An 11,144-nucleotide genomic window follows, 5' to 3' on the forward strand; every position below is an offset into this window, starting at 1 on the left:
TTTATTAATAATGAAAAATAAACTCTTATAAGTTTTATAGTAATTATTTTAGCGTAATTTTTATGTATAATACACATTAAATAATGTTATAATAATTAATGGCGTATTAAAAGATTAAAATGTGTCACGATTTGCAATAATGTGTTTCTTTCAAATTCATAGTTCTATATTCTATACACGTCATATCACATAAATGTATGTTATGTGTAATACTTGTGACAATTTACTAAGTACTTAGAGTTGTTTTTCCTTTTAATTTCATTCTTTTCATTCACAAGTGTTTGTTACGACGACTACATGTCTGCAAAGTTGATTAGAACGTATTTAATAGCAAAGAAAAACTGTTTATTGCACCTAACATAAACGCGTTCTTTGTTACAAAATGAGTAATAAATAAACATGTCGGTCATTATACCTATATATTAATTATAAGTTCTAAAATCCTTTCGATTCGCGAATGTAGTACAAAGAATAAAATCAATTTGTTTACATTACTAGAGCGGCTAAAACATAACCTTACGAAGTGAACTGACGTCGAATGTAGTATTTAAGAAGGCTACGCAATGACTGACGAGCCAAAACCTCAGTTCAGAGGACTGCGGTCGGCTGCACCCGCCACTGTTCGCTCAAATAACAAATAAAACTTTATTTTCATTAAACACATTTATTGTGAAGTGAACGAAGATAAAGCATTCCAAATGCCTGCCGATTCAGATCTTATTGTCCCGGAAGAGGATCTGGGAGTCGACGAGAACCAATTCAAAAGCCTCGCGGAGAAACAAGCATGAAGATTTTATAAGACGGGCAGTGGACTTGTTAGTAGAAAGAGTTGTCTTCGGAAGATCTTCGAGGACGTCGAAAGTGGTGGAGTGGGCTGCACCTGCAGATATTAAGAAAGCAATCGATCTCAAACCGAGGGAAGGACCAGTGTCTCATGATGGTCTATTGGCGCTTATGGCTGATGTGAGTATTTTTTTTATAACATAACCGACACTGTCGAAATGATCTATAAATTATTTAGCTCTTTCCTAAATTTAAATGATTTTAAAATTAGTGTAATAAAAGCAATCAAGATATTTTCATATTTTGACATTAAATTGACCAGTATCGAAGATTGACAACGTAATATTAAATATACATAATTATCGGTTATTATAAGGAATTTATTAAAAATATTTTAAATTTTTATTAGGCAGTCGTTTAAAGACTATAGTTAGAACTTAATTTCTTGTGACTTAGTATTGAGGAAAGTTTGTCAATTTATTTAAATAATTGTAAACATGACATTTATATCAAAATTGACCTGGAAATAAAACTTCACGTTTTACAGACTAAGTTCATACTTGCTTGCTATAAAACTATTTTCATTACATGAAATTACTTATAATTTTAGGTTGCTAGATACTCAGTCAACACAGCGCACCCTTACTTCGTGAACCAGCTGTTTTCGTCAGTCGATCCTTATGGTCTCATCGGTCAATGGCTCACAGACGCCCTCAACCCAAGCGTGTACACTTACGAAGTGGCTCCTGTCTTTACTCTGATGGAGGAAGAGGTTCTTCGTGAGATGAGGAGGATGGTGGGCTGGCATGACGGTGAAGGAGATGGCATCTTCTGTCCAGGAGGTTCTATAGCCAATGGATACGCGATCAGCTGCGCTCGACATTACTTCTACCCAGAAATTAAGGTATATATATATTTTTTATAAAAAAGATAAAAATTTTGTAATAAAAATATAGGAGGAGTGGAATCTTACGTAGATCTTTTTTCTGAGAACGAGGAAAGCGGTAATAATTAACAGAATATTTTTATAATTTGAGGATCTCAGAAGCAATTTCCGTCAAAACATTTGGGATAAATTAAAAAAAAATATCGGTGGATTTACGTTATAAATTACTGTCATAAAATAATCATGTTTGTACTTAGTTAAATAATTTATGGCACTCAGAAAAGTTCTTGACATACTCAATATTGTGCCTGCAATTTTATCACAATCACTGATTCACTGAATTGCTAGTTCTTGGAATAATAACAATGGTTTATCCGACAAAATCATTAAGCCGCGTTGCTTTGCACTTAGAATTAAATTATCATCAGAAAGGCAAAATAAATATGTCATTTAATGTTTTTGATCATTACATAATCCATTAAATATGATATTTATGAAAACTTGCGCCGATTTTATTATTAAAAAGGAATAACGCTCAATGAACGCTTCTATGAACAATTTTGCTAATTAGATGAATTTATGTGCTTACGTATTTTATAAGTAAATGCAAAAGGACATTTAAAACCGGTATTGTCAAGTCAGTAACCTTAGGTTTTTTAAGATATCATTGTACAAAAATATCCATTTAATTTGGGTTTTTGTAATTTGCAATAGTTTTGTTCATCCCTTTGATTAATTAATGCTTCAGGCTTCTTATTGTCTATTATTTACAACATTTCATCAACTCGAGATTAATCATCGAGTATAATTACAAAAATACCTGCATTAAGATCAATTGCAGTAATTAAAGTTAGCGTTTTATCTAAAATTCCTTCATCAGTGCCAGTTTTAAAGGAAGCCTACAGTTCGGTGTGACCTCAGCCTCGATTTGTGTGCGTGCCGTTTGCGAACCTTGCTGTTCATATTTTATTAAAAATACTTTTCTCATGTTTTAAGACAATGTGTTTTAATCAGGTGTGGTTTAACGTGATATTTGTAAATTTAGTAGAATTATAGATGATTATTTTCAGCTCAGCGTATTACATTTAATTTAAGTTGCATTTTTCCTATAAACGATTTAATAATAACGTTGGATTAGATTGTCTATCTTAGATTGTGCTCGAACAAATTAGGAATTGCGAAAGAGCTTGGTTCAATAATTCCCAATCCTGAAAGACATAATACTCATCCTTCTAATATCTATCCTGGCTAGAGTTTTGTGCGTTTGGCCAGTGGGATTAAAGTCATCGTCCACCGCGGCTCAAACGCTGTCAAAAGTTGACAAAGATAATCACTTTTCTGAATGTGAATAAAGTCAAATGACGGATATTTTAAAGACAGTTGCATTTATTGCAACGTGTTTAATCATACCACCGCAAAAAAATCAGTAAAAGGCAAATTTCCAAGAAGGAATGACTTGATCAGCGTCGTCGAGGTAAAACACATTTAATTGGTGCTTTGGTTACACTCTTTTTATAAGTCTGACAGTTACTTAAATTTAATTACTTGAAATTTAATTGCAAAATGCTTTCCTACCCTTAAATTGATGATATTTATTGAATTGTTCTTTTTATTTTACTTGTACTATTCCAAAATGAATTCGGCGCATCACTTTTGGAACGTTGCAATAATCATTTTGTTGTAATTATCATCTTCTTTTTAACGATCGGCCTGCTGGCCGGACGTCAACAGTAAATCCCCTCTGTCTAATTCAGGGAAAATTGTCTTCGAAACCCAAGTGCAATCTGACGGGTATTGGCTTCAGGTCTTTCCAATTCATAGCCCACTTGCCGCTACGCCAAGGAGGCGGATCCATTGAAATATTATGTTAATCATTTCAGTATAAATGTATTCAAAAATTGTCATTCAAACAGTAAATTAGCAAGATGTGTGTTTCGGCGATTAAAATATTTTAAATAATAATCAAGATATGAATAATTGTTTATTCATCAAACTCATTAATATCAATAAAAATGTCAAGCGTGTTTGTAAAGAACAAAAAACCATAATCAGTATCAATGGAATTAATGAATAGATACGATAAAATATCGACGCGACCCAAGTTTACATCAAGGCTTGAAATCAAATTGTATGTACTTATGAATAATTGCATGACAAATTGGCGCGACGAATGCCGCTGCACTTTGATAAACGGCCATAGACAATTTTAACTGACATTGACCTTGACCTAAAAAAATATAGGGGGCGTGCGTGTCTTTGGACAATTTTGACACGGAATTAACTATGTTTGTTTACCTCCGTTTTCAATAAAAGATCCCAATATATTTATCGTCACATTGGTTACAAAAATTTACCAATCAGAGCAAGGAATTTTTAAAATACTTACAAATGATTTATTTTGATTGGTCAAAAATTACGATTAGAACGTTTATTGAAAATGTCTTTATTGTTTTGGTAATAGGTGTTGAAGCTTTATTTTAATAGATAGGAGTCGATTTTGAACCAGTCAGATATTGACAGGCTTAAGTTATTGTTCTGAGGGTAGATAGCATTGCCTTTGTATATGGGTGGTTATGAAAATTTAATTATAATTGATTAATAGCTATTGGCTATTTATTTTACAAAAATAATTACGACTGCTTGCATATTATACCAAATATTAGCAAAAATATTGATAGATTTTTATAAAGCAGGATTTCATTTTACTTATATTGTATTCATCAGTTCATTAATCAAGCACACGTGTACTTGTAATAATTATAGTAAACGTAATTTGAACAAAGCTATTAAAACCATGAAAATTATAAAAAGGTTCATTATAAGATTTGTTCCCCCTTTGCTACACTAGTTTTATTATCGATTTGATTTAGTTGTTACATCATGACGTCTTTATCTCACAGCGAGATGAGAAAATCATTTTAGTAAAATCCACACAATATTTTTTAAACTGGAAATCGAACCCAAACCTTCTCAGTCTATAAATGCTGCCGCAATACCCAAGTTTACAATATATTTAAAATATATATTAATAAAGTATGAAAGACATATCACATAAAACGAAACACACATGGCGAAAAACTGGGCATGAGTTTTGGTTGCATCTCTGCCTATCCCTTCGGGGAAGCCGCGGTGTGTGTTTATCATAGTATACTAGTCGTACCCGTGGTTTCCCTCGCGTGGAAATCAGAGTGCGCGTAAATCACGACCCAAGAGATTTTTACAACCACGTGACCTATTCAACAGTAATCGTTATATTTCAGTCAATTTACATGAAACCGTAATGTACTATTAACCTAACCCTTCCTCAAGAATTTCGCTATCTTTTAGTAAAAACCGTACAAAAATACGTTTAGTAGATTTTGAGCAAATGGATCACTTACAAACAGACAGCTTTGGGGAATTTGTTTTATAAAATGTAAAGATTTTAAGAAGCAAGATATAATACTTCTAAAATAAGTAGCTCGTTTGTACAATCGTCCTTTATGCTTAGTAGAGCAAATGATTTATATTATTCTTCTGATAAAATTAAATTTCCGTTACAATGACTTAATTTTATAATTAGACTGTACTTAAAATTCCTTGTCGAGGTGTTATTGAAATTAAAATGTGCATATTAGTAACACGGATAGTTATATAGTTACAAGGGAAAGTAACAATGTAAAGTGTAACAACTTACATATATACATAGTATCACGCCTCTATCTCAAAGGGGCAGGCAGAGCTTATGAATAGCCACTTCACACGATTCTGGCAAACTTCTCTCGCTTCCTCCACCTTCATCAACCTTTCCATCTATTCCCGCCGATTTAAGGTACTTTTGAAGTAATTACTTGTATTTGTTTTTTTAGTAAGTCGATTGGGTGAGATAGTTACTTTCAGGCACTTATTTCATAGATAAAATTTAGTTCCCGGAAATACTTAGTTAAGATTGGGTAAGGAGTTTTATGCGTTGAGAATTATAATTGTCATTTATTTGTTTGTAATACATGAGTAAATGATAGTAGAGCCGAACATAAATTGGCTTAGAATCCGATTAGTTCGGAGTAATAGTAATACCATATAACTATCTCCCTTAAAACCGAGTAGAAGTGGCAGATTCATTTTTATACTTTAAAGGACAGATCGAGCCTCAACTATTATACTTCAAATTCCCATTATATCCACTATTTTAAAAGAAAATTTCGCTAAAAATACCTGAGAAATGTGATGTTAAACTATGACGGTAGGTGATATTGTTCTTCACCATCAGTTAATGTAGTTTCTCGTTTACCTATTTTCTTAGCTAAAGAAAACTCGTCCTATTATATTTATTTATTAATAAAGTTACAAAATAGAATACAACCATATACGGGGTTATTTTGACATTGCATTACTAAATGAAACCACATACTGTCTTCACCTTTGCAGACTTTGTGCCAAAATTCATACATTAATAATTTTTTTTGAAAGATCCTAATTTTAGTTTTCTGATTTTTTGATTTTTTTAGTTTAATGCGAATATGGCGTGTGTGGGATGTATTTCTGACTGAAAGTATGATGTTGTTGCTGCAACGAATTCTCTTAGAGTAGTAGTAGTGGCTTTAGGGCGCATAATATTAAAATTACTTTTTATTAATATTTATTTTGTTCCAAAGCATACATTTTTATTTTACATCTATGGCTCAAGTAACTTATTGTAATGTGTTATTTCCAAGTAGGTAAGTATTTGGTTTCATTTAGTAACGCAATGTCAAAATGACCATGTATAACAATAAAATACTTATTCTTAATAATTACTCAAACTAGATTTATACCCTTTAAAACAAAACTATACCTACTCCAACCAAAGCTCTAATCTAATTCAGAAATACCTCTGCATACCCCTTCGGGGATAAAATGCGTGATTTTGTGTTGTGTGTAAAAGTTTAATTACTCACAAGAAATGATCAGTCTTACTTATAAACGTATTTTAGAGTTCAAAGGTGGTTAAGAATTGCTTAAATAGTTGTCAAAAATATCACCAGTTTCCTAGTTTAAATCTTATTAAGAGGTAAGATGGCGGGTTTTGACTTATAGCTGATCGAGTAAATTCGTGTTTTAACTAGGCATAGCTTTGCGAAATGTTTATAAGTACGACGGAATATGTTTAGAATGGAGCCAAAAAATAAACGACTTCGTGTTGTTTTTTTAGTATTAGGTGACAGACTACACGTGACTGACGCGATGATGTCTCGACCAATCACAAACATCAAAATTAAACACCAATTAATGAATCGCTTAAGTCGAATCATTAATCTATACTAATATATAAAGTTGAAGAGTTTGATTGCTTTTAAACGCGCTAATCTCAGGAACTACTAAATCGATTTTGATTTGATTTTCACTAATAGGAAGTTACATTACACCTGAGAGCAACAGGCTTCTTTTTATCCCGGAAAAAAATATCATGTGGGCGGAGTCGCAGGCAAAATCTAGTATAATATAACTTAAATTGCCATCAGGGACCTTATCGTCTCTATTATTTAATTTTGGTTGCTATTATAGCCATGATTATATAACCAATATCTGTTACACGTTAATTTGCCTATTTATCGGTTGTTCTATTGATGGTGTAAATAATTTTGGTAATTACAAATTGGATTTTGGTAAGCAACGTGTACATTTGAAAATTATTTTGAACAATATTAACTATTTTCACGTTTATTATAATCGAATAGTAACTAGGCATAATTAATTGACTATTTGTGAAGTTTATAGAGGTTTTAACTATTGTACAATGGCCTTAAGTATCGGAAAATTTACAATAAGTCGTAAGTTGATTAGGTGTTTAGGGTCGAATACAATAGTTAATTGAGGCTTAAGTTTACTTAAGTAAGAAAGTTTAGGTAATATGTTTCTGCTTACTTTCTCAAGTTCGCATTCCGTTTTTTTTATAAATTTTAGGCTATCATATTCTCGACAAATTATTTAGTAAAATACGTTTTCGGTTTAGTTAGAAAACGTAATTATCTTGTTCACTGATATAGTTTTAATGATTTCATTTGACGCTATTTTACATAGAGTCCTCTCTATTAGGGATTTGCAGTCAAAGTTTACATAAACTTACTTTTTATACAAAACGGCCTACACTGTATTAAAATAATAATACATTAAACACCTTGGTTAAAATAATTAGATATGATACGAAAGGAAACCGATCGTAATAGCACAGCGTAACACATTCAGGGTAAATAAAATTCGCAACCGTTGCCACACTCAAGGTTTTGTTATTAAATGGTTATTGACCTTACTTTAACCAATCAAGGTGTTATAGTTTATACGTTAAATTTTTATATGCACTGTACTTTAGACTAGTGAAAAATTTCGTCATGAGTTATTTGAAATAGTTTCATCATTTCATTAAAAGATGTCGCTGTTTAATCTAATTGCGTTGTGTTGATCTTTAATTCGAATGCTTTACGTTATTTGCTTGGTTGTAGGGCCATTCGAATGTTATTATAGATGGAGGATGTATTTCCGTATTATTATAAACGTATTATAAATCGGAAATGTTTTTTTCTATAATTTTGCATAATGGTAGGTAGTAAATAAATTGCACGTAAGTACATAATAATTCCATGCAATAAATATGTATTGACACAACGTATAATAATATGATAGATTGGTCGGAACTATGTTTATACATAGATTTAAAACCGACTTCTAGTAAGAATTCAGTACCTTAGCTTACTAAGGTTAACTAAACCAAGTTTCTTATGAGAAAAGTAATTCCTACAAATGTCATTAGATGACGGTAAATCAAAATGAGACTATAACAACAAATAGCTAGTTGGTACAGGAACAAAGTTAGGCTTTTAAATAAACAAATTATTAATGACGAAAAGTGTGGTATTTTTATTTTAAAATAAAAAAATGTGTTTAAAAGAAATCTCTAAGGTCGATGAATTTTAATTAAATAAAAATACATTTTACAGAGCAAAGGAGTCTACGCCGTACCCAGACTCATTCTCTTTACTTCGGAACTCGCTCATTACTCCACAAAGAAGATGACTGCTTTCATGGGCATCGGAACCGACAATTGTGTTTTGGTGAAAACAGATGAATTCGGCAAAATGGATGCAAACGATTTGGAAATGAAAATTGAAAAGGCGATAGAGGATGGAGCGACGCCGTTCCTGGTTACTGCCACAGCGGGGACTACCGTTTTCGGAGCGTTCGATCCTTTGTTACCTATTTCGGCTTTGTGCAAAAAATATAATCTGTGGTTACACGTCGACGCTGCCTGGGGCGGCGGCGCTCTTATGTCGAAGAAATACAAACATTTATTGAATGGCATTGAATTGTGAGTATATTTTTTGAGACAAAGTAAATTTAATTTAATGAATGAGAAATTAAAGATTGAAATTAAAATTTTGTTTAGTTATGAATTAGGTTTTAGTTAATGCAAAGTAATAATTTAATAACTAAATGAATAGATAACCAACTTACCAAAGCAGATTTAAATTTCTATCTCTAAAAGTTGGAAAACACTTAAACCCTTTAATAATTTGAATAACTAACCACGTAGTAGCAATTAATCAAGCAAATTAATTTAAATTTTTTAGAAATCCTCATTTCCACTAGATGTTTTCACAAAAAGCGTTGTAATTCAGCTATTCAATAGCGTCCTGACAAACAAGGCGAGCACCGACAAAGCGTTAACGAGTCAAATACATTTTCAGGGCGGACTCAGTGACGTGGAATCCTCACAAGCTCTTGGCGGCGCCGCAACAATGCTCCACGTTCCTAATTAGACACAAGAACGTCCTCAAAGAAGGTCACTCATGCAACGCCAAGTATCTTTTCCAGAAGGACAAATTCTACGACACTTCGTACGACACCGGCGACAAACACATACAATGCGGCCGCAGGGCAGACGTCCTCAAGTACTGGTTCATGTGGAAGGCAAAGGGAAGCGAGGGCTTCGAAAAGCACATCGATACTGTATTCGACAACGCTCGCTACTTCCTAGAACTGATTCGACAGCGCGACGGCTTCCGACTGGTCCTCGAGAACCCTGAGTGCACCAACGTGATGTTCTGGTACGTGCCGACCTGCCTCCGAGGCTGTGAAAACGAGCCAGATTACAAAGAAAGGCTCCATAAGGTCGCACCGAAAATAAAAGAGCGAATGATAAAGGAAGGAAGTATGATGGTCACATATCAGCCGCAGGGCGACCTCGTCAACTTCTTCCGTATCGTATTTCAAAATTCAGCTCTGGACCATAAGGATATGGTATATTTTGCCAACGAGTTTGATCGACTTGGCAGGGATATTATCGTTTAAATGTTATGTTATGTTAAACGTAAATTATTCAATGCAACTCGTACAAATATTGCATCATATTATAACAACCTGTGATTATAATTTTAAATGAAACTTAGGAAGCGCTCGAGTATATGAGAATAAAAAGTTACAATCTGGCTTCCTTCTCGGTGAGGTAAAATAACATTAAACTCATATTTCAGTTTAGATGCTATTACAATCTAGAGAACACAGCAACTAAGATAATATGTCGAAGAGTTTTATTTCTGATCAAAAGTTTAGATTGAAACTATAACCAGTATCTAAGTATCTTATAAAAAAACAGTAGATTCACTCGTCCATTCTTCCTTCGTAACTTTTTTTCTACATTATATAGAACGCTACTTTATATTTTTTTGGATATTAATCAAACATGTAATATTCAAATGTAGTTTAGTACAATTTGTTGTAATTAAAAAACGTGTTAAAACAATACAAATGTAAATAAATTATGTTATAAAACACAACGTGTTTTGTTCACTTTATTAACTAGATGGCCTGTTGGCGCATGTAGTTGTGCAGATGTGTTTAAGTTAATTGGCTTTTTGCGTGAGATTGGGAGCGTCGACTTCTTACGCTTTAATACATTTTTTGCCTATTTTTAGTCGAGCGGCCATTTATTTTAAAATGATGTGTATATCAAAGCGATGGTTTATGAGTTAAGCTGGAATTATGATATTTTTTTTACTAATTACCAGTCCTTTTGTATTATTAATGCTTCTTGGGCCTGTGCTGAGTATATGAGTGATGTGAATCCAAATCTTGGATATAATAATAAAATAGATCATTACAGATGAAAAAAAAAAGATCTTTAGTTTGTTTTCGGGATAGATCTAGACTTAGGTATCTGAATTGTTTATTTAATTTATTTATAACTTATTATTCAGAACTGATTCTATAACATTACTGAATTAGTTAATCAAATTCTTCATTTTAATTTCAAATTAATAATTATCAACCGTGATAATATAGGGAGACAAAGAAACACGGTTTTTAGTAACTAATTATCATTAATCGATTAAAGTATTTTATACCTACATATTACGTCAGTATAAATATTTCTTGTATGTATAAGAGATTATGTAATTATTGATTGTAACGTATGAACTAAATTATCTTAACTTAAAGGAAATACTTGATACGGCATTGCAAT

At 32.4% G+C, this 11,144-nt stretch overlaps 1 pseudogene; it reads left to right on the plus strand.

Annotated features, from left to right (window-relative positions):
- The first annotated feature begins 400 nt into the window (after nt 1-400).
- On the plus strand, nt 401-10,458 carry LOC119193406 (annotated as a pseudogene).
- The last annotated feature ends 686 nt before the right edge of the window (nt 10,459-11,144 follow it).

The sequence above is a fragment of the Manduca sexta genome, unplaced genomic scaffold (assembly GCF_014839805.1).
Source record: "Manduca sexta isolate Smith_Timp_Sample1 unplaced genomic scaffold, JHU_Msex_v1.0 HiC_scaffold_499, whole genome shotgun sequence".
Taxonomy (NCBI): domain Eukaryota; kingdom Metazoa; phylum Arthropoda; class Insecta; order Lepidoptera; family Sphingidae; genus Manduca; species Manduca sexta.